The sequence below is a fragment of the Hyaena hyaena genome, unplaced genomic scaffold (genome assembly GCF_003009895.1).
Source record: "Hyaena hyaena isolate Hyena2069 unplaced genomic scaffold, ASM300989v1 scaffold_602, whole genome shotgun sequence".
NCBI lineage: Eukaryota > Metazoa > Chordata > Mammalia > Carnivora > Hyaenidae > Hyaena > Hyaena hyaena.
In genome coordinates, this window is record NW_024081229.1 from 271,431 (window position 1) to 294,687 (window position 23,257).

The 23,257-nt window shown below is 41.0% G+C and overlaps 1 non-coding gene across 1 annotated transcript; it reads left to right on the forward strand.

Annotated features, from left to right (window-relative positions):
* Nucleotides 1–21,019: 21,019 nt before the first annotated feature.
* LOC120248588 lies at nt 21,020–21,126 on the forward strand. Its single transcript, XR_005532613.1, has one exon. It is a non-coding gene; the product is annotated as a U6 spliceosomal RNA (small nuclear RNA).
* Nucleotides 21,127–23,257: the final 2,131 nt, after the last annotated feature.

The following is a 23,257-nucleotide window of genomic DNA, read 5'->3' on the forward strand; positions in this document are numbered from 1 at the left end:
AAAACCTGAAAAACTCCACCAAAAAATTGCTAGGACTAATACATGAATTCAGCAAAGTAGCATGATATAAAATCAACATATAGAAATCTGTTACATTTCTATACACCAATAATGAAGCAGCAGAAATAGAAATCAAGGAATCAATCCCATTTGCAAAAGCACCAAAAACAATAAGATACCTAGGAATAAACCTAACTAAAGAGGTAAAAGATCTATGTTATGAAAATTATAGAACATTTATGAAAGAAATTAAAGAGGGCATAAATAAATGGAAAAGAATTCTATGCTCATGGATTGAAAGAACACACATTATTAAAATGTCTATACTACCTAAAGCAATCTACAGATTTAATGCAATCACTATCAAAATACCACCAGTATTTTTGCAGAACTAGACCAAACAATCCTAAAATTTGTATGGAACCACAAAAGACCCTGAATAGCCAAAGCAATCCTGAAAAAGAAAAACAAAACCAGAGGCATTATAATTCCAGATTTTAGGCTATATTACAAAGTTGTAGTCATCAAGACAGTATGGTACTGGCACAAAACACATAGATCAATGGAACAGAATAGAAAGCCCAGAAATTAACCCACAGCTGTATGGTCAACTCATCTTTGTCAAAGCTGGAAAGAACATCCGATGGAAAAAAGACATCTTCTTCAACAAATGGTGTTGGGAAAACTGGGTGGCAACATACAGAAGAATGAAACTGGACCACTCTCTTACTATCCAAAAAAAATAAATTCAAAATGGATGAAAGACCTGCATGTGAGACAGGAAACCATCAAAATCCCAGAGAACACAAGTAGCAACCTCTTTGACCTGGGCTGGGGCAACTTCTTATTAAACACATAACTGAAGAAAAGGGAAACAAAAGTATACATTAACTATTGGGACTTCATCAATATAAAAATCTTCTACATGGGGACACCTGGGTGGCTCAGTCAGTTAAGTGTCTGACTTCAGTTCAGGCCATGATCTCACAGTCTGTGAGTTCAAGCCCCATGTCAAGCTCTATGCTGACAGCTCAGAGCCTGGAGCCTGCTTCAGATTCTCTCTCTCTCTCTCTCTCTCTCTCTGCTCCTCCCCCATCATGCTCTGTCTCTCTGTCTCAAAAATAAATAAATATTTAAAATATTTTTTTTAAAAAAGCTTCTGCAAGGTGAAGGAAACAACAAAACTAAAAGGCAGCTTATGGAATTGGAGAAGATATTTGCAAATGACATATCAGATGAAAGGCTAGTATCCAAAATCTATAAAGAACTTCTCAAACTCAACACCCAAAACACAAATAATCCAGCTAAGAAATGGGCAGAAGACATGAATAGACACTTCTCCAAAGAAGATGTCCAGATGACTAACAGACACATGAAGAGATGCTCAACATCACTCATCATCGGGGAAATACAAATCAAAACCACAATGAGATACCATCTCACACCTGTCAGAATGACTAAAATTAACTACATGAGAAACAACAGGTACTGGCAAGAATGTGGAGAAAAGGGAACCTTCTTACACTGTTGGTGGGAATGCAAATTGGTGCAGCCAACCTGGAAAACAGTATGGAGGTTCCTCAAAAAGTTAAAAATAGACCTACCTTATAACCCAGCAATTGCACTAGTAGGTATTTACCCAAAGGATACAAAAATACAGATTTGAAGGGTACATGCACCTGATGTTTACAACTGCGTTATGGAGAGAGCCCAAATGCCCATCAACTGATGAATAGATAAAGAAGATGTGGTATATATATAATATATATAATGGAATATTACTCAGCCATCAAAAAGAATGAAAGCTTGCCATTTGCAATGATGTGAATGAGCTAGAATGTATTATCCTACGTGAAATAAGTCAGTCAGAGAAAGACAAATACCATATGATTTCACACATACGGAACTTAAGAAACAAAACAAATGAACATATGGGAAGGAGAGAGGAGAGAAAAGAGAGAGGAAACAAACCACAAGACATTCTTAATGATAGAGAACTGTGGGTGGATGGAAGGAGGTGGTTGGGAGATGGACTAGATGGGTGACGGGTACTAAGGAGGCCACTTGTGATAAGCATTGGGTGTGGTATGCAAATGATGAATCACTTAATTCTACTCCTGAAACCAATATTGCACAGTATGTTAGCTAACTAAAATTTAAATTAAAAAAAATACACATATAGAGAATTTATACAACTCAACACCCCAAAAAATTAAATAATCGAATTAACAAACCGGTAGATGTGAACAAACATTTCTCCAAAGAAGACATCCAGATAGGGGGCACCTGGGTGGCTCAGTCGGTTGAGCGTCTGACTTTGGCTCAGGTCATGATCTCACAGTTCAGGGGTTCGAGCCCCGCGTCGGGCTTTGTGCTGACAGCCAGCTCAGAGCCTGGAGACTGTTTCAGATTCTGTGTTTCCTTCTCTCTCTGACCCTCCCCTGCTCTCTCTCTCTGAAATAAATAAAACATTAATTTTTTTTTAAAAAAGAGGACATCCAGATAGTCAACATACACAAGAAAAAATGCTCAAAATCACTAATCATCAGAGATATCCAAAATCTCACCTCACACCTATAAGAATGGCTAAAATCAACAATACAAGAAACAACAAGTATTGGTGAGGATATGGATAAAAAGGAACCCTATTGCACTATTGGTGGGAATAGTGGTGTAGCCACTCTGGAAAACAGTATGGATGTTCCTTAAAAAATTATAGAATTACCACACAATGCAGTAATTCCACTAATGGGCATTTACTCAAGGAATCCGAAAACACTAATTAAAAAAGATACGTGCACCCCTATGTTTATTGCAGCATTATTTACAATAGCCAAGACATGAAAGCAACCTAAGTATCCACCAATTGACAAATGGATAAGGAAAATGTGGTATATATATACAATGGAATATTACACAGTCTTGAAAAGGATGAGATCTTGCCATTTGCAACAACATGGATAGGTCTAGAGTGCATTATGCTAAGTGAAATAAGTCAGTCAGAGAAAGACAAATACCATATGATTTAACTCATATGTGGAATTTAAGAAACAAACCAAACCAAAGGAAAAAAAATGAACAAAAACACAGATTCAAATATAGAGAATACCTCACACCGGTCAGAGTCGCGAAAATGAACAACAGATGTTGGCCAGGATGTGGAGACACGGGAACCCTCTTGCGCTATTGGTGGGAATGCAAAATGGTGCAGCTGCTGTGGAAAACAGTGTGGAGATTCCTCAAAAAATTAAAAATAGAACTCCCCTATTACCCAGCAATAGCACTACTAGGAATTTATCCAAAGGATACAGGAGTGCTGATTCATAGGGGCACATGTCCCCCAATGTTTATAGCAGCACTATAAACAATAGTCAAATTATGGAAAGAACCTAAATGTCCATCAACTGATGAATGGATAAAGAAGATGTGGTTTATGTATACAATGGAATACTCCTTGGCAATGAGAAAGAATGAAATCATGCCATTTGCAGCAATGTGGATGGAGCTGGAAGGTATTATGCTGAGTGAAATAAATCAGAAAAAATGCTCAAAAGAAAAAGAAAAAGACAGATATCCTATGTTTTCTCTCATATGTGGATCTTAAGAAACTTAACAGAAGACCATGGGGGAAAGGAAGGGGGAAAATAGTTACAAATAGGGAGGGAGGGAGGCAAACCATAAGAGATTCTTAAATACAGAGAACAAACTGAGGGTGGATGGGGGGTGGGGGAGAGGGGAAAGTGAGTGATGGGCATTGAGGAGGGCACTTGTTGGGATGAGCACTGAGTGTTGTATGTAAGCGATGAACCATGGGAATCTACCCCCAAAACCAAGAGCACACTTTACACACTGTATGTTAGCCAATTTGACAATAAATTATATTTAAAAATAATTAAAAAAAAAATATATAGAGAGAGTAAACTAGTGGTTACCAGAGGGAGGTGGGTGGAATAGGTGAAGGAGATTAAGAGTACACTTATCATGATGAGCACTGAGGAATGTATAGAATTGTGAATCACTATAATTGTACACCTGAAACTAATATACTGTATGGTAATTATACTGGAATTTTAAAAAGAAATTAAAAAAAAAAAAGAAAATTTCCAGGGGCACCTGAGTGGCTCAGTTGGTTAAGTGTCTGGCTTCAGCTCAGGTCATGATCTCACAGTTCGTGGGTTCAAGCCCCGCGTCCGGCTCTGTGCTGACAGCTCAGAGCCTGGAGCCTGTTTCCGATGCTGTGTCTCCCTCTCTCTCCTGCTCATGCTGTTTCTCTCTCTCTCTCTCTCTCTCTCTCTCTCTCAGAAAAAAAAAAAAACATTAAAAAAAAAAAAAAAAAAATTCCCAGACATCAGTGTCCAACCTTCAGAGATAGGAAAAAACAAAAAACAAAAAAAAAACCCTCAATAGATTTCTTGTATTTAACATCAAAACTATTTTAGAAGACAGAGCATATGGGCTCTGTTGAAGGGTACGACCTTGGAGAGAGGAAAGAAGACAAAGGTCTGACCCAGGTGTCCCAGGCTTCCTGGCTACGGAACAGAGACACTTGATCATGTCCCAGGCATAGCAAGCCATACTGGAGCTGCCCAGATAATCGGACCTGCAGTCCTGGAAACAGAGACTTCCCCAGCAGCAGCATTCCAGCCATAGGGTCAATGCACCAGTGTTTGAATTTTAAGAATCCTTTTTTTTTTTTTTTGTATTTGGAGGAATTAACACTCACCAGAAAGAAAATTTTGATCACCCTGGAGGTTTCCAGGAGGGTAGATGAGTGAAGGGATAAATAATCCTTCCAAAGTCACACAAAGGGAGTGCCACCCCAACATGCAGTTGGCTCCTGACCTTGAAGATGCTCTCCTGCCTTTGTGCATCTCCTTCTCTGGTCCTTGAAAAGATGATGGCAGGGAAGGGAGCCCCTGGTTGCCATCAAACGCATGAAGGTGTGTGGGAGGAGGAACAAAAGAAAGCAGGAGCTTTCTCTTTCCTTGCTTTCATACTGATAGCTCAAGAAAGCTCTATTTCCAGAGCCATTCTGGGCCAAGGACCAGGCTGAGCACCAGACTCCCACAGAGTTGTTGCCTATCTCTGGACAAAAGCAAGACAAGCAAAGGCAGAAGCTGGCTTTGCCCCAATTCAACCTCCATCTGGAGCCAAGTTTCTTTCTTGTAGAAGGAAATAAACATACAACTCTTAGAAATCAGGGACTTGGCCCTCACTTACAAGGAAAGTAGTTCAAAGCAAGCTCTTCCCCTTACTAGCTGGTTAATTCCAGACAAGTTACTTACCCTCCTTGACTTTAATTTTCTCATCTGCAAGATGTGGACAGTGACAGAACGCACCTCACATGCTGGTAGTGAGGACTGGGTAGATGAACAAAGCTTTCAGAGAAGCACTTGGCACATGGAAAGTGTTAACAAATGATAACAATCACTATTTTTTTTCCATATAGGAATTCAATTAGATAAGCATTTTTATTATGATAAATAATAAACCTGATGTTTATTGAGAATCTAGACACATTAGACCTGCCTTCTGTAGACTATGAGGCTGACATGAATGTAGTAAGTAGAACACTCAGCAGATTATGGTGAATGTTATATATGTTTTTAAGTACAGGAAAGAGCTATGCAAACACAATGGAGGAAGAGTCCAGGAGGGATCTGGAAAACTTTTGTGGACAACTTGACACGTAGGCTGGGCCTCAAAGTTGGGATAATGCAGTAAGAAATGATGGAAGCGGATGGAATTTTCTAGACAGAGATAGTACACACCAGAGCCTGGAGGATGGGGAGGGAGTGTGTTTGAGGAAGCATGCTTTGGTGCGGGGTGCAAGCCCTGAGCAGACTCAGTGGGACACACGGAGGTATCCTGAACAAGGCAAGACCTGCATCCAAAGGATCTGGTTTAAGAATGGGTTTTGCTACCTACCTTAGGTGAATTATTTAACATCTGATCTTTTCATCCTTCGGATGTAAAATGAATGCTGTAACACTCTCATCTTACCAAGTGATTGAGAAGACCAGATGCTAAGCTGTGTTTAAGAAGCATTGTATAGGGGCGCCTCGGTGGCTTAGTTGGTTAAGTGTCTGACTTCAGCTCAGGTCATGATCTCACGGTTTGTGAGTTCAAGCCCCCCACTGGGCTCTGTGCTGACAGCTCAGAGCCTGGAACCTGCTTCAGATTCTGTGTCTCCTTCTCTCTCTGCCCTTCCCCACTTGTGTTCTCTCTCTCTCTCTCAAAAATAAATAAACATTAAAAAGTTTTTTAAAGAAACACTGTATAAACTATAGAGCATCATACAATCATTTGTAATCTCTCTGTTGTTGACTCCCAGGAGTCTGAGGAAGGCAGGGCCAGGTGGCCTTCTGAGAGTCCATTGCAACATTGGGGAGAGGAGAGAAACCACCTGGGCCAACTCAGGCTATGAGCATTTCCAGCTGCTGCTGGGACACTCCCATTCACTGTCATCACCCCAAACTCTGGCGCTAGCCCATGACGCAGGGCTACGAGCGACTCTATTTGTATACTGAATTTCCACACTGGCTTATAGTCCTCAGTGGCCGTGCACACATATGGAAAACAGTGAAACCCTGGAAGAAACTTTGTTTACAAATGGGCTTTAAGTTTGTTTGCTCCTTGTCCTTGGAACATATTTTTTTATAGAACTTTTTTTAAGTTTATTTATTTTGAGAGAGAGAGAGAGAGAGAATGGGGTACGGGCACAGAGAGAGGGAGAAGACCATCCCAAGTGGGCTCCTCACTGCCATGTAGAGTCTGATGCGGGGCTTGATCCCACAAACCATGAGATAATGACCTGAGCCAAAATCAAGAGTCCGACACTTAAGCGACTGAGCCACCCAAGATGCCCCTGGAACATATTTATGTTTTAAAAAATGCATCTAGCAAAAGATATTACTTCAGAAAAGCAAAAGTCTCTCTCTCTCTCTCTCTTTTTTTTTTTTTTTTTACCAACTCCTCTGCATATTTAATTTGATTTGCACAGGTCAGGGTGGGGACAGTGGAAGACTGATACTCCAGAAGTTTCATGGCTTCAGTGAAGTCAATTACAGATTCAGAATTGAAACATAGGTCTATCAAATAACTTTGTTTCCGAAGCCCTTAGCCCATACTTGTAAGGGTTCTAGTACTGAAATCTCAGTGATCTTTCAGAAAATCAAGTAAATTGAATATTAGAGAAAAAGCATAGGATTTGAAGTCAGAGGACTTGAAACAGAGCCCTGGTTCTCACACTCACCAGTCTGTAATTTTGATCTCCTAATTGCTGAGAAACCCCAGTTTTCTCCTTTAAAAATAGGAAGAAGGAGGGAAATAGTTGGGGAGATGGAGGGAGGCAAACCATGAGAGAATCTTGAATGCTGAGAACAAACTGAGGACTGATGGGTGTCGGCAGAGGGGGGGAGATGGGCATGGAGGAGGGCGCTTGTGGGGATGAGCACTGGGTGTTATATGGAAACCAACTTGACAATAAACTGTAAAAAAAAAAAAAAAAAAAGGAAAGAAAAGAAAAGAAGACCATAATAAACCACATATTTTGTAAATATCAGCATTATTATGAAAATTTATTTTGAATATCAGTGATGAAGGGAAAAATAAAAACAGCAAATGTATATTCATGTGGCAATGACTAGTAAAGGCCAGTGAGCCTCAAATTATTGGCTTATGGATGCAAATACTGTGTATCTCCTTAAGCAAAATTTCCCAAATTTCTAAAGTTAAATTAATTATCAAAGAGACTTATAAAAATGATGTATTACAATTCAGACCTAGTGAATCAGAATATTCTAAAAAAGAATAAGAATGCATATTTTTAACACATAAGCTAACTGATTTGGAGAAAGAGCCCTAATATATTTCACAAACTTGTAAGAGTAAAAAGGATTAAAATTCATCATAGAACTGGTTTTGTTCTTTAAAAAGTGTAATATTAAGTGTGGTTTGCTAAGTTTTGAGAAATGCATACTCCTATGTAACCCATAATGTTACCAAGATTTAGAACATTACCAGAAGTTTTACCTGGAGTTTTCCCAATACCCTCTACAATCAACTCCTGCCTCACCTGTGTGAAAGAAATGGCCATTCTGAATTTTGTCCACCATAGATAAAGATTGCTTGTTCTATGATGTCATAAAAATGGAGTAGAGTAAAATTACTCTTTAAGTTTCCTTTCACTTATACAGTTTTGTATATTAACTAATGGTGTTGCATGCACCAGCCATTTGTTATTTCCATGTAGAGTTCCATTTTATTATTTATCCATTCTCCTATTGATAGACATATGGAATGGTTCCCAGTTAAGGGCCATTATGAATAAAGCCGCTATGAATATTCTTGTACAGTAAAAAAAATGGGGATGAAAATACCTAAGGCACTGAGCTGTTGAAAGTTTAATTGAGATAACATACATGAATGTACAATAGATAAAATGCCTGGTCAATGATGGATGCTAAGCAAACTTTAACAGCAGTGGATTTTAATTTTAAATAAGTAACCATCAAGTTGATCTCCATTGCTAGGCCCTCAGGGGACACAAAGGAGAAACAACCTGTCCCCAGATCTGGCTGAAATGGGTTCTTGGCATTCCATCAAAAAAGTCACAAACAAGGGAAAGAATTAGCCATCACTAGCCCCTCCTGATCATTTCAGTCAGGAAACTTCTGCCCTACGCCTACAGTTACTTGTCTATAGGCAGATGGCATTAGCCCCTGAATAGGATGCTGCATGATTACATTCATTCAAATTTTCTGAAGTAAGAAAGTAGCAAAGTGTAGTTTAAAATGCAGATTTGGAAAATACAACAGAACACTGAGCAGTGAGAACCAGGAGCTGCCTCTATCAGCCTTGTTCTTTCTGGTCAAGAAACACATAACCTAACAAAAGACACACGGGCAGCTGTACAACAGTGAGAGGGAACTGCGTCCGACTGCAAGATTACCACTGAACCAAGTAGAAGTTTAAATCAGGAAATTTACAGAGCGGTGAGTGGGAGAACCAGGGCTCTGGTTTCAAGTCCCCTCACTTCAAATCCGATGCTTTTTTCTATTATTCAATTTACTTGATTTTCTGTAAAGATCACTGATGTTTCAACTCTACCTATTGGAAGGCCTCATACTGCGAGTGGAGCTTGGATGGGCCTTCAAGTATACTGAGAATGGAGTCAATGCAAGATGGTGAATGAACACCTCACAATGGGCAGGATTTATCTCCCTCTTGAGGAACAAAAGGACATGTGAGATAGGCTTGGACCGGGAAGTAGGGCCGTGTTATCATGAGTCTAATGGAAACGCATGGAGTAGACCCAGGGTACAGCAGCAGGGAGTCCTCCCGAGGTCTTGGCAAGGAAGTGACTGATGAAAACTACATCTTGGGAATACAGGGCAAGGCCTGAACCAATATCCTTTAGGCGTCCAGCCTGGTTTGGAAGAGGAGAGTGTAGATTGATTGATTTCCTTTCAGCCTGCACTTTCAAACTAACTTCTACATGAAATATCCCTGTGGCGCAGATTTTCCACGCAAGAGCAGAGGGACAGGGGAGGCACGTGTGTATGGACAGGGATGTCGGAGGTAGGAAAGGATGGAAGACAATGAGGAATGAGGTGAGGGAAAAGGTACACAGGGAATGGTAAAGGGGTTAGTGTGAAGGGAGGCAAGGGAACATCCTCACGGCCTACATTGTCAGCCCTCTGGGAGCACAACGACAGCTAGAGGCAATCACCACAGAGCCCCGTTCCCCTTCAGAACGAGGAGCTATTACCCAGCCAGAAACTTCGTTTTCCAGTCCCCTTGCAGCTAGCTGGAAACACATATGTGAGTCTGGGCCACCGGGAGTGGGCTGACAGGAGTAGCTCATGGCGCCCTCCTAAGAAATCCACCTGCTGTCTCTTCCTCCTTCCCCCGTTTGGTTGTTGACACGTAGGGCGAGGCCGCATGGCAGAACCTCCCTCACCCTGGTTCCGGAACAACTGTGAGGAAATCTCCTCCCTCTCTCCCTACCTCTTGCCTCCCACCCTAGACCTCACATGGGAAATCAACTTCAAGAGTGCTGAGCCATGGAGACTTGGGGATTTAGCAAACACAGAAGCAAGGTTTTGATAAGTCTGTTGAATTTGAAGGTAAATTTAACCAAATTCTTTGTGTCTGGGAGTTTCATGTTCTTAGCTCTAGCTAGAAGGATGGGCTAAAGCATCAGCCCTTCTGAGAGCTCCTTAACCTGTGCATTACAATAAAATGTGAACTTGGAGGGCTCCAGGGTCCCAACCACCACTGCGGGGATTGCCCAGTGTAGGCGGGTTTGGCTTCCTTAAATAATTCCTTATAATTTTCTTAAAGTCTAGTCTCTAAGACTTTTTACAAGACAGTAGTCAGAGAAATTATGTGGGGCAAGATTTTGAATTGCCAATCACACTTTGAAGCATTTACGGCCAAGGGAAGTCTCCTTGGATCCCTCTCTATCCAGCATTCTTCCAGAGAGAACAAATCATCCATGAATTCAAACCCTAAATTAAGCATTAAAGGTGATTTTTGAGCAAGACACCCCCACATAGCAAAAAGTTTTCTGGAAAGTGATTTAAAGAAGTGGAAAAGATCTTTTTTATCCCTTTCCACAAAAAGAATCCAGGGTTCATGGCCCCTGAGGCCCCCCAGATGGTTCAAATTAGTGAGAAGTCAGAAAAACATTTCCAGCCCTTTATAGAGAAAATCATTTTTGTTCATTCTCTCAAGCCAACCTTCCTACTCAGCCTTTTTCTAACTCTGACCAAAAGTCAATATAGTAGGGCATTCCTGTGGGGTGCCATCCAAAGCAAATTATTCTTGCTTGAGTTCTCTGGCATGGAAGGAACAGGAAGGAAGCATTCTAGACATAGAGGAGTAGAAAGACAGCAAATCATGGAAATGATGAAGTGTTTATAAATACTAGAGATTAATGTAAAGGAAATTAGTGTCAGTCCTAATAAATATCAAGAATTTCGGTTAACAGCACCCAGCACAACACAGGTGCAAAACTAGCATTAGTCTCTGCATCACCTTCCTATCTTGCTCAGTTTTATGAGATTTTCAGGTAAGGGTTTGTGAGGTGAAGAGACACAGGCAACGGTCTGGCAGAAATCCATTCTCCACTGAGTGTTATATGGTAACCAACTTGACAATAAACTATTTTTTAAAAAAGGAAGAAGAAGAAATCCGTTCTCCTAAAACTTGGGTCAGGAGGATCGTAGAAGCTGGAGCTGGAAGATATCCTAGAGTGACTTCCCTGAGCTCATACATTTTCTTAGAGGAGGAAGAGAGCCTAACCACAGGTCTCTTGATTGGGCCTTCCAAGATGACAAGGAGCAGGACACTGAAAGGGGAGAAGCCATATAGACAGTGGATAAAGACATCTTTGGAACCAAGTACCCCTATATGCTGTGTCTCCTCCTCCTTAAACACAGCCCTTAGTTTCTCAGCCTCCCATCTGTAAAAATGGGCATGCTGATACATACGGTGCGGGAAGACTGCGGAACACAGAGAGCCTGGCACACCTTAGTATGGTGGCTATTCCCCGGAAGAGGAGGAAACACTGAGGAGATGGTAGACAGATGCAGACATTGCAAAGCTAGGGGATCTGAGCCACCAATTTGATGTTCCAAACTAATTTTAGAGCTCCAAATCAATGTGTCCCGGTTTTATGTAAAAGGTTCCATCTACTGTTCAAGTGACACTCCTGAGCCACTAGAGAAGGAAGAATTGCTTTATCCTTCACTGTTCTCCCATATTTCCCCCTCCTATTGAAATGAAAACATCAGGTTCAAGATTCTTATGCAAAGAAGGAAGATATTCAAGTCAGCCTCCACACCCTTTGCCAGCTTCTCAGGAAGAAGCAGAGTCCTGGCCTTCCCCATCATCAGCCCAAAGTGACTCAACTTTCCCCAGGTCCTCTCCACCCACTGCAGGGCGGGTCTTGAGTCAGGGTTTCAGCACAGCTGCCAATGTCCCTTACAAAGGACCTGTTCTGGGCACCGTGGAAAGATAGAAAAGATGGAGACAGCATTCCCATTCTCAGATATGCACACACAGCAAAACTACTACCACGAAAACATAAATAAATACTTGGGCCCTGACTCCCTGTGGCCACACATGGAGTCAGTTCTGACAGGCCCTGCCACCGTTTCTGACACTGCTGTATCGGTGTCCCATTTCTCCTCCTTGATTTCATCCATTCCATTCAGTGCAGCCTTTCCTGACCAGGTGCTGCCGTGAGCCCCAGGCTGAGGGAAGGAACGCACGGACCCTGCCTGCAGAGTCCTTGTAGAAAGCTTCATGGCCCCTATGTGCCACTCTGTGTGGGCATTTCCACACTCGTCTGCACAATCACCCCAGAAGTAAGTTGTCCGTATCCCCATTTTACCGAAAAGGAAAATGAGTCTTGGAGAGGCTGTCACATATCCATGGCCAGCAAGCAGCAGAGCCACATTTAGACCTAAGGCTCTAAACCTGAAGCCTGTGGCCTCCTCATTCTTCAACACTTACTCATCTCACATGACTCAGATGACAGATAAAAAAAAAAGGGGAGGGGGGGAGTCAGAAAGTTGGATTCTAAAACTGAGGTGTTGGTGAACTTAGAAATGGTTTTATCACTGTTGTCCTTCTCAAGGGAAATGAGGGAATAATGTCAAGAATACTTACCATTTACCGGTGGCAGTTACTATGTGCCAGGCACTATATCTTCTAAGTGCTCTCCATGCGGTATCTCATTTAACCCTTGCCATGATCAGGTAAGACAGGTATTATTGTCCCAATTTTATTTCTGTGAAGACAGAATGTCAGGAAACAGTCAGCCTATGATCTCACAGCAAATTAGTGACAGAGCTGGGACTGAAACCCAGATGTAGAGAATATCAAAGCTGGGGCTCTGAACTATTGCCGCACACGGCTCCTCCCATGGGCCTGGCAGAAGCTGAGGGAAGGCACCACACCTCCAAAAGTTTGCTTATGCATTGATACCTACGCCTGACTAAATGGATGCAGAGAAGGAGTATATACAGCATAGACTATGGTGCAAAACATAATTTTAAAACACCAGCAGCTGGGCCTGCCAATCCAATCACTACTGATAAGCAGAAACAATCATACATCCTGATAGTTTATCTGAATTTATTGGTTATGTTTCCTATTTCTGGCAATATGGCTGATTTAAATTGCCTAAAGTCCTTAAGATTTACTAAAACACAAGAACTTTTTTTTTTTTTTAATATTTTTATTTCTAGGAGAGAGAGAGACAGCGTGAGCAGGGGAGGGTCGGAGAGAGAGGGAGTCACAGACTGAAACAGTCTCCAGGCTCTGAGCTGGCAGTCAGCACAGAGCCCAACGCGGGGCTCGAACCCACGAACCGTGAGATCATGACCTACGCGAAAGTCGGACGCTTAACCAACTAAGCCACCCAGGCGCCCCAAACACAAGAACTTTTTAATGCAAAGCTGATCTTTAAATAGAAAGAAGCAGAGGACAGGGTAGGGAAGGGTAATTTCCAGGTGTCATAAACTAAGAGGGAACTGGGGGCATCTGGATGGCTCAGTCAGTTAAACGTCCGTCTCTTTGTTTTGGCTCAGGTCACGGTCTCGCAGTTCATGAGTTCAAGCCCTGCCTCAGGATCCCTGCTGAAAGTGTGGAACCTGCTTGGGATCTCTCCCTCTCTCTCTGCCCCTCCTCCACTCACGCTCTCTGTCTCTCTTGAAATAAATCAACTTTAAAAAATAAAACTAAGACGGAACTGAAAACTGGCACAGTGAGGGCCCCAGCTGATGCTATGGTTTCCCTGAGAGAAGGGTGGTCCCAGGCCCCTCAGAGCTTGAACAGAAGACAAGACTGACTCCTCACAAGGAGGATAATTGGATGAGAACATGGAGTAAACATAATATTTAGTTCCAAAATCCCTCCTCACATGAGGGGCTGGTTTGGAGAAACTCACCCACAGGCACAGGCTACTGAAAGGAAGCTTCCGTACTCTGGGCACTGGATGGAAAGGAGTTTCCCTGAGAACTCAGAACTCCTGGCCTTCTCTTCAAATAGAGGTGGAGCTTGAACTTGTACTACCCCAGTAACCCCAAGCCACAATATTATAATAAAATTGGTTGCAAAACTGGTCTGGAAGGACTTTTAGAATCGAGTCAGAAGGGACTCTCATGGAGGAAACAAACCCCACTAAACAGAAGCTCATAAGCAAAATTAACAAAACACACAAGGAAACAGCCAAAAGTGAATGAAAGTCAGCAAACAAGGAAAGGCAAAATTAGCGCTGTAAGTACATGAGATGACAGAATGGCAATATGAAAGAGAATATAAAAAGTATGTTGAATTATTTAAAAATTTAAGAGTCGAATTTCTGAAAAAAAAACACCAAGATCCTATTTAAAAATTAATGTAGGAATGGGAGGAGCAGGTATGAAAAAGTATCAAATAGAACTTTCAGAAATAAAAAACAAATAGAATTTATTTATTTATTGTTTATTTGTTTAGAGAAAGAGAGAGAACATGAGTGGGAGAGGGGCAGAGCGAGAGAGAGAATCCGGAGCATGACCCCCAAGTGGGACTCAGTGCTACAATCCTGGGATCGTGACCTGAGCCAAAATCAAGAGTCAGACACTCAACTGACTGAGTCACCCAGGCCCCCCGAAAAACATATAGTATTTTAACTAGAAGTTTAATGATCAGGTTAAATAAAAGAACATACACAGCTAAAGAGAGATTTAGTAGAATTGAAAGACATCTGATGAAACTATGGAAAGCTGCAGCAGAGACAAATAAAAAGATCAGAAATACGCCAATAAAGTTAGAGACATAGAAACTAGAATGACAAAGTCCATTACACTAACAAGCATTGCAGAAGGAGAAAATAGGCAAAGGGCCGTATTCAAAGACATGCTGGCAGAGAAATTCAAGAAGTTTAAGTCTCAAATAGTACAAATAGTTATGAATACACACACACACACACACACACACACACAAACATACCCTGGAAAATTATGCAACAACACAGATAGACCTAAAGGATATTATGCTAAGTGAAGTCAGACTGAGAAAGACAAATATCATATAATTTCACTTATATGTGGAATCTAAAACAACAACAAGAAATGAATAAACAAACAAAAAGTGGAATCAGACCTGTAAATACAGAGAACAGACTGATGGTTGACAGAGGGAGGGGATGGGGGAATGGATGAGATGGGTAAAGGGAGGAGGAGGTACAGCCTTCCAGTTCTGGAGTTAATAAGCCACAGGGATGAAAGGCGCAGCACAGGGAACGTGTCGGTGGAGTCGCAAAGCGTTGTGTGGTGACAGACGTCAGCTAGCACTTGTGGTGAGCGTAGCATCACATACAGAATTGTCTAATCTCTGTGTTGTGCATCTGAAACTAACGCAATAGTGTGTGTCAACTATACTTCAACTTAAAAAAAAATCTTTTAAAAACAGTATAAATCGGAGCGCCTGGGTGACTCAGTCAATTAAGCGTCCAACTTTGGCTCAGGTCACGACCTTGCTATTCTTGAGTTCAAGCTCCGCTTCAGGCTTTGTGCCCACAGCCCAGAGCCCGGAGCCTGCGAAAGATTCTGGGTCTCCCTCTCTCTGCCCCTCTCCTGTTCATGCACTGTCTCTCTCTATCTCAAAAATAAATAAACGTTAACATTTTTTTTTATTGCAAGGAGCACCCTTCAGAATCGCAATCAATTGCTTTATTGATCAGATATATCTCTGTTACCATACACTAAAGACGAATTTCCTTTTTTGTTATCAACAAGTCATACGTTAAGTGTAGTAGAACTGGCAAGGAGTAAGGAACTGGAGTCGAGGGAAGCTCTGTGAAGGCAGACAGGGATGGCAGAAGAAGGGTAGATGATGGCGGAGAAGGAGAGGCCTCAGAGGGGAAAGCATTAGAAGAAGGAAGTCTAAGGCATTTCGGAGCAGAGGGTGGGGCTTTCTGTGAAGGTATTTCTGGGTGTAAGGTAAGAATAAAGCAATGTGTAGGTTAAGGGAACAGAGCATGGTTTAATAAAAATAAATCCCACGTTTTCATCAGCATTTGCCAAACCTTTATTACTGGGAAAGCCGCTTTCTTCTTTGCCATACTTACTGTGTTCCCATTATAATTATTAATGGTCTTTATTCCTACTTGTGCATAGGGAGAGGCAGGCGACATTGCTGCTGACGGTTTTTAAGACAATGCTCCACCCTCATCTTGCACCCCCGTTTCACATTGGAGAAACTGTAGCCGTTTTCACTCAAGCCTTATTATTGGCCAAATGAACCATTGTAGTTTCCCACAGAAAGGGCACGTGGGCACGACTATTTGTCACCATAATGTCATTTCCCCTGTTCAGGCCATGAACACACAAGGTTAGTACTCACTAACTCCCTCCACCCAAGTTTTTTTCACCTTCCCCCCCCAAAAAAAAAAGTTTTCCAATTTTAAGACAACTACTTGGTTAAGAAGTGGTTTGCACTGAAAATTAATATAGAGTAATATCTCTGGAATAAACTATTTAAAAGTTACCTAATTTACTCTCACTATTACCTCACAGGAACATAGGCATAGATGACATTTTACAGTTGTTACACAGCCACCCAACCACGCAGAGGCCCTGTTTCTATCCTCTTTAAAAATTCCAAGGCAGATCATCTATCAGAATGGCTTTAATAGCCTTTTTGACATTTTCAAACATCAAAAATGCCCACATTTTATGACTGTGGAAATACTGTACTTAAAATCAGGAGTTCAATAAAATGAATCAAAGAAATGTTCTCATTACTCAGGCTTTGATTTTATATATTCTATTCTAATGTTGACTTTTGCTCATTTAACAAAAATAATAAGCATATATTTCAAAGCATATCTAGCATTTTTTGTCATAAAAAACAAGATTATAAATGTAATCATCCTTGTCCCCAAAATGGCCTCTATAGAGTTCTTTAATCATGTTTAAATGACTACACATAAATGTTTTTCTATTTATATCAGAAGAATTTCAGTAAGAGATAACATTTCTTTCTGAAAGCAATTCACAAGTTGATATATATATATAAAGTATATAAAGTAACTACTGTTACATATAACAATAACTACTGTCATTTTGACACACAAATCTTTTGAGATTACATACTACCAATCTTGCCTCTTTTGCATCGTCTATTAAGGGATGTTTAGTAGAGGCGTCTATTCTAATAGCTGTTCTGACGAGCTCTGACCACTCCCCAGGCCCTGTGCTGACGCATCCCTTGGAGGTGGATATGTTGGCCCCATTGTACAGGTGAGGAAATTAAGATTGTGAAAGGGTCCCCTGTGCAGGTAGCTCTGAACCCCCACTGAATAGTGCCTCTTCATAAAGCACAGCAAGTACAGTTCCAATTTCTATATGTCAATCATTTAGGGCTAGAAAGAATTTATGTACAGCAAAATACAAAGAATCCAGAGAAGACTTGAGGCTCTTTCCCATCTCACTACACACTAGAGTATTTATGTGAGATGAGTATCTATGCATAAGGTATCTCACTGTTTCTGTGTAGAGTCCCAGTGCACAGCCCAAGTGATGCTCGGGCATTTCCTCATACACCTGGGTTCTGCATTAGTCTGGACGATTGAATTGATGACAGTGATGTGGTGCCCAGCAGAACTGTCTGCATCTGAGCCTGCAGGAAGAAAGTGCTGAGAACGGGGGTCACTTTTGTGTTTTTTATTTTTTTAACTTTTTTTTTTTTTCTAAGAGAGAGAGACAGCGTGAGCAGGGGAGAGTCAGAGAGATAGGGAGACACAGAATCTGAAGCAGCTCCAGGCTCTGAGCTGTCAGCACAGAGTCCGACGCGGGGCTCGAATCCACGAACCGAACTGTGAGATCATGACCTGAGCCGAAGTTGGCCGCCCAATCGACTGAGCCACCCAGACGCCCCAGGGGGTCGCTATTGTTAAGCCTGAGACAGGTGAGCCAGGAAGTGCTGCAGCCCCTATGGAAAAACCCACTGGTTCCCTTCTGTTCATTCAACGAAGGATCATTACACAGCTCTTAAACTGTCTTAAACTCCAGCCCAGGACATTATTTCCTCCCCTGCAGGGAGCATTGTATAGCAATCTACATCAACTTAGATATCAGGATAGGCTGAACCACAAATTAGTTTTCTATTCATTGGCCATACCTAGGGTTTGAAGCTATTTTTATAAAAGTCGACAGTAGAGCAGTGCACAAAAGATGATTCTCTGCTGTGGATTTAAGAGGGTAAGAATTGGAGAGGGAAGTCACTGTTGGTAAAGAATTCTTAAACATTATGCAAATGCTTTACCTTGTGAGCTCTCAAGTGGGGTGGAACAGGGAAGCGATGTGTGAATGTCATCTACAGGTGAGGTGCTGCAAGAAGACGGACAGTGGGGAGAGGGAGGAGGGACAGCTGACAAACGCCTCTGTAGTTTATGCTTACGTGTGTACCTGGGGGTGGCTGCGGGTGTGCCCAGGAGCAGGTTCCAGGAGGCGTGTCTGTGAGTTGTTTGTTGATGTGGACTCTCCCTATGCCTAAACTAGTGAGTTCTTAACTCTTAGGGTCACCACTTAATTGTTTGTAACTAAATACATAGTTAGAGCACGCTACAGTTAGCCTCTTTGCAAACACATACCTTTGGCCACCAGAAGGCTGGGGAGGGATAAGCAGAAGGCGGAATCCCCTGGGGCTGTCACTACGTGGCACTTACTCCCGGCATGGCACGTTGGGCCTGCCCCATGCGGCTGCTTGGCACCTCTTCTGTTCTGCTACACGGTTTGCTTGGTTTAAATATATATATTTGGGGGGGGGAGGAAGAGACAGAGAATTTAGCAGAAGAGGGGCAGAGAGAGAGGGAGACACAGAGTCTGAAGCAGGCTCCTATCTCTGAGCTGTCAGCACAGAGCCCAATGTGGAGCCTGAATCCATGAACTGCAAGATCATGACCTGAGCAGAAGTCAAACGCTCAACTGACCTAGCCACCCAGGTGCCCCCTAAATCAGGCTCTGCACTCACAGCATGGGGCCAACTTGGGATTTCTCTCTCCCTCTCTCTCTGCCCCTCCCTGGCTTGCTCTCTCTCCCCCTACCCCTCCCCAGCTCTCTCTCTTTCTCTCTCTCTCAAAAATAAACATTTTTAAAAATTAAAGAGGATAGCTCTTTAGTAATGTGTTCTAGACTTTTTCAGGGAATGAGCATCTTCCACCTGGACATTTGTAAACTTGGAGATTTGCTCTTCTTTCCGCTCTCTTGTGGAGTCCCCTTCCTTCGCAAAAGGCCCACTTCCCGCCTGGCTCTCTGAGGCAGCAGCTGGCTCCCTAAGGGAGACTCTCTATGCCTTCCCTGTCAGAATCGCAGCCTATGCCCTCTGCCTGACCCACACTCAAACTGTCCACTATCAAAACACTGTACTGTGCCTCCTTATTCCAGAAACATTGCATTGCACAAATACAGGTTTTAAGATGTTCTGCTAAGAACTGAAGAGGATATAAAAAAAAAAATCCTGTCCCTCAAATAACTGACAGACTGGTTTCTCAGGTCTTGAAGGTGATAGGCTTACTATTTCTGAAAAACTCACACTCAGAACTAAAGACTGAATGTGTTACCCTCCCAGAGACATTTGCTTTGTAAAAGACTTATAAAATAAAGTTGTTGATAAATGGCTTAAAATTTTTCCAGTGAGAGTCTTGATGTAGGTAACGCTAATAAGGTAAACAGAAGCCAACAAAAAGAAAATGGTCGAACTGACAACTCTACTTCAAGTGCAAGCTTTCTATAAGTTGCACACTGAAGTAAAAACAATGAGTTTGAGCCCCATGTTGGGTGTAGAATTTACTTAAAAAAGAAAACAAAGGAGGCTAGCTCAGTTGGCAGAGCACGTGACTCTTAATCTCGGGGTTGTAAGTTTCAAGTCCTCTGTCGATCTTACTTAAGAAAAATAATAACCATATGTTTGCACATTTAGGTGGATTAGGAGGAACTTAATGGGACCATGAGGAAGAAGAAGGGGAAAAACAGGAGAGGAAGAGAGGAGACCATGAGAGACTCTTGAATGCTGAGAACAAACTGAGGGCTGATGGGGTGGGGGAGGGGGAAGGAGGGGGATGGGCACGGAGGAGGGCGCTTGTGGGGATGAGCACTGGGTGTTATATGGAAACCAACTTGACAATAAAGTAAGGAAATAAATAAATGAATAAAATAAAAATTTTAAAGAAAAATAATAATAATTTAAAAATAAATAAGCTTAAATAACCTCGAAGGAAAAAAAACACAATGATAATTCTAATGAGGGTAGCCAAGAAGTCAGTAATAAAAACTGCGAATCATCTAAGAAAACCATTTCAAATCTGGCTTTATATATACACTGCTCTTAATGATAAACTGCACACTATGTGTCGCCTTGATATATTAGCTAATATATACATGAAGATGTCATTACTGATACTATTTAAAATTAAGGTACTTTATATTTATCTTTAATTTTTATTCAAATGTTTTAGCATACCTCATGTATTAGCACTATAGGACCTGTACATCATTAATTAATATACATACATTGCAGTCTGTGCACAAAACTTTTTTACTGGTAATGGTATGAGATCACAAGATATTAAGAGAACACAGGTTTAGACCATGGAAAATCTACTGGGTTCATAAACTCTTGAAGATGACAATTGTCCCTTCCCCCAACGTTCCCCTATCCCTATACTTAGTAGGCCTTCAAAATGTGTCCCAGAATGCTTCTGCCAGCATCAAAATAATTAAAAATAGCTTCTAAAGAATCAAAGTCCAGTTCTAAACAGTGGAAGGCAGACCGCGGGCTCACCTGTCTTCTTTTTAACTCACATTTGAATAACCTGCTAAGCCTACTGGGTGAGTTAGCGGCGTGCCTGCTTGGCACAGCCTCCTTTTCTGTTCAAACCAGGAACCACCTGAACTGGATCTGCTGGCCTGTCACTAAAAAGAAGAGCTTGATACCTAGTGAGCTAACACAGAAGTCCATGGTGCTCACTTCCACAGCACTTACGCTAAAATCGGAACGATACAGAGGCGACTGGCACGGTCCCGACGTAAAGATAACACACAAATTCATGAAGCGTTCCTTGCTTTTAAAAACAAAAAATAGAAGTCCATGTATCGAGCAAAACTTCTCCAAGTTTAAATGGATACAACTAAATAACTCCACCCAATGCTTCCAATAACTTGGGGGTTAATGCTGTTGTCTACAGCAACACTGTAAGGCCCTAAATAAAATCACATCCACCTCAAGGGCCAGGTTTTGATGTAATAATGGTTAAGCATAAGTTGGTAATATTTACAGACTAAAATTGACTCATTCATGTTAAAAGCAAAGAACTCTAGGGGCGCCTGGGTGGCTTAGTCGGTTAAGCGTCCGACTTTCGCTCAGGTCATGATCTCGCGGTTCGTGGGTTCGAGCCCCGCGTCGGGCTCTGTGCTGACTGCCAGCTCAGAGCCTGGAGCCTGTTTCGGAGTCTGTGACTCCCTCTCTCTCTCTGACCCTCCCTTGCTCACGCTGTCTCTCTCTCTGTCTCCTAGAAATAAATAAAAACATTAAAAAAAAAAAAAAAGCAAAGAACTCTAGAGTCTGTGCCAAATATTTAACTAAGAGCTTCAACAAATTGTAAGCTTTTATTGAAAAAATTGACTGTCTCCATTGGCACTCTGATAATGGGCTTCTATTTAGGCTAAAATAGATTTACAAAGCAGAACGTTTATTTAAATGCCTACAATTTGGAATCTAAAGCATGTGAATATTAACAACTAAGATAATAGTATTTCACTTAGCTTATCAAAAAGTTAAGAAAAGTTAAGAAACTTTTACTTTTATACCCAACCTTAGTAGTCAAGAAACTTCTCTTCCATCATTCCATAAATTTTCCTATTATTGCATAATGAGCAATAGTACAAACAGCACTAAAGTTCACAGAACACATTCTGATAAATGCTGCTCCATACCAAATTGTTCACTGCTTTTACCTGAACTGTCTAACATCATTATGTTTTCCTTTTGTTTTGACTTCCAGATCGTTAAACCTCTTTCTTTTAAACTCTCAAGAGGTCATTTACTTGAGGTGACCAGCATATATGTCTCTTTATTCTTTCTGATGTTTTAAAGACTTTTTCTGTCTGCGAAATTAATGAATGTTTATTGTAGAAAAGATAGTTTAAAAATATTAAAAATAAAATATAATTCTACAATTTCAGCAGTAAGAGATAATCACTTAAAATTTTGTTATATTTGTTTCCAATCTTGTTTTTATCATATACATATTAGAAATAAATTTTATATAACCTTATAGGCTGCTTTTTCCACTGACCATTAATATTGAACATTTCCCTCATGACAAGTAAATATATCTTCAAAACATGATCTCCACTAGCTACATAATACAAATATACTTTCACTGATTGAATTTTGAGACACTTAATTTTTTCCTTTTGACTATTATAAATTTTAATATAATAGGTATAAAATTTTTAAAAGTCATTGCCAAATCACTTTCCAAAAACTTTTGCAAATCTACACCTCTACCAGCAATGGATGAGAATATCTAACTCAGCACTCTCACCCGTATTGAATAATACAGATTTGTTTGTTTGTTTTAACTTCTCCGATTTAGTAGGTAAAAAATAGCACTTCATTCTAATTTGTATACACTTGGTTGCTAATTAAATTATACATGTCTTCATTTGTTAATATCCAATTTGCATTCCTTCTGTGCTCATTATCTTTTTCCTATATTGAATGCTTATGTTGATTTCATTGAATTTAAAGGAATTATTTAGATATGAATAATTTTATGGGATGTCTGGGTGGCTCTGTCTGTTGGGTTTCTGCCTTCGTCCAGGTCATGATCTCATGGATTGTGAGTTCAAGCCCCCTTGAGATGTCAGCACAGAGCCTGGAGTTTGCTTCGAATTCTGTGTCTCTCTCTCTGCCTCTCCCCACGTGTGCTTGGTCTCTCTCCTTCAAAAATAAATAAACATTAAAATAAAATAGGTTTGAATAATTTTAATACTTCTCTTTTATTATTGTGAATATATTTTCATTAGTTTGGCATTAGAATTTTGTTAAGTTTTATAGACAAATCTGTGGATGTTCCCTTTTGGGGTTTCTTCCATTGTTTATACCATCCTTCCCTGTCCTAGATTAGCTATATTTCCTGAGTTTTTGTTCCTTCAGTTGTATACGATATAAGTTAGGAATCAAATTTAATTTT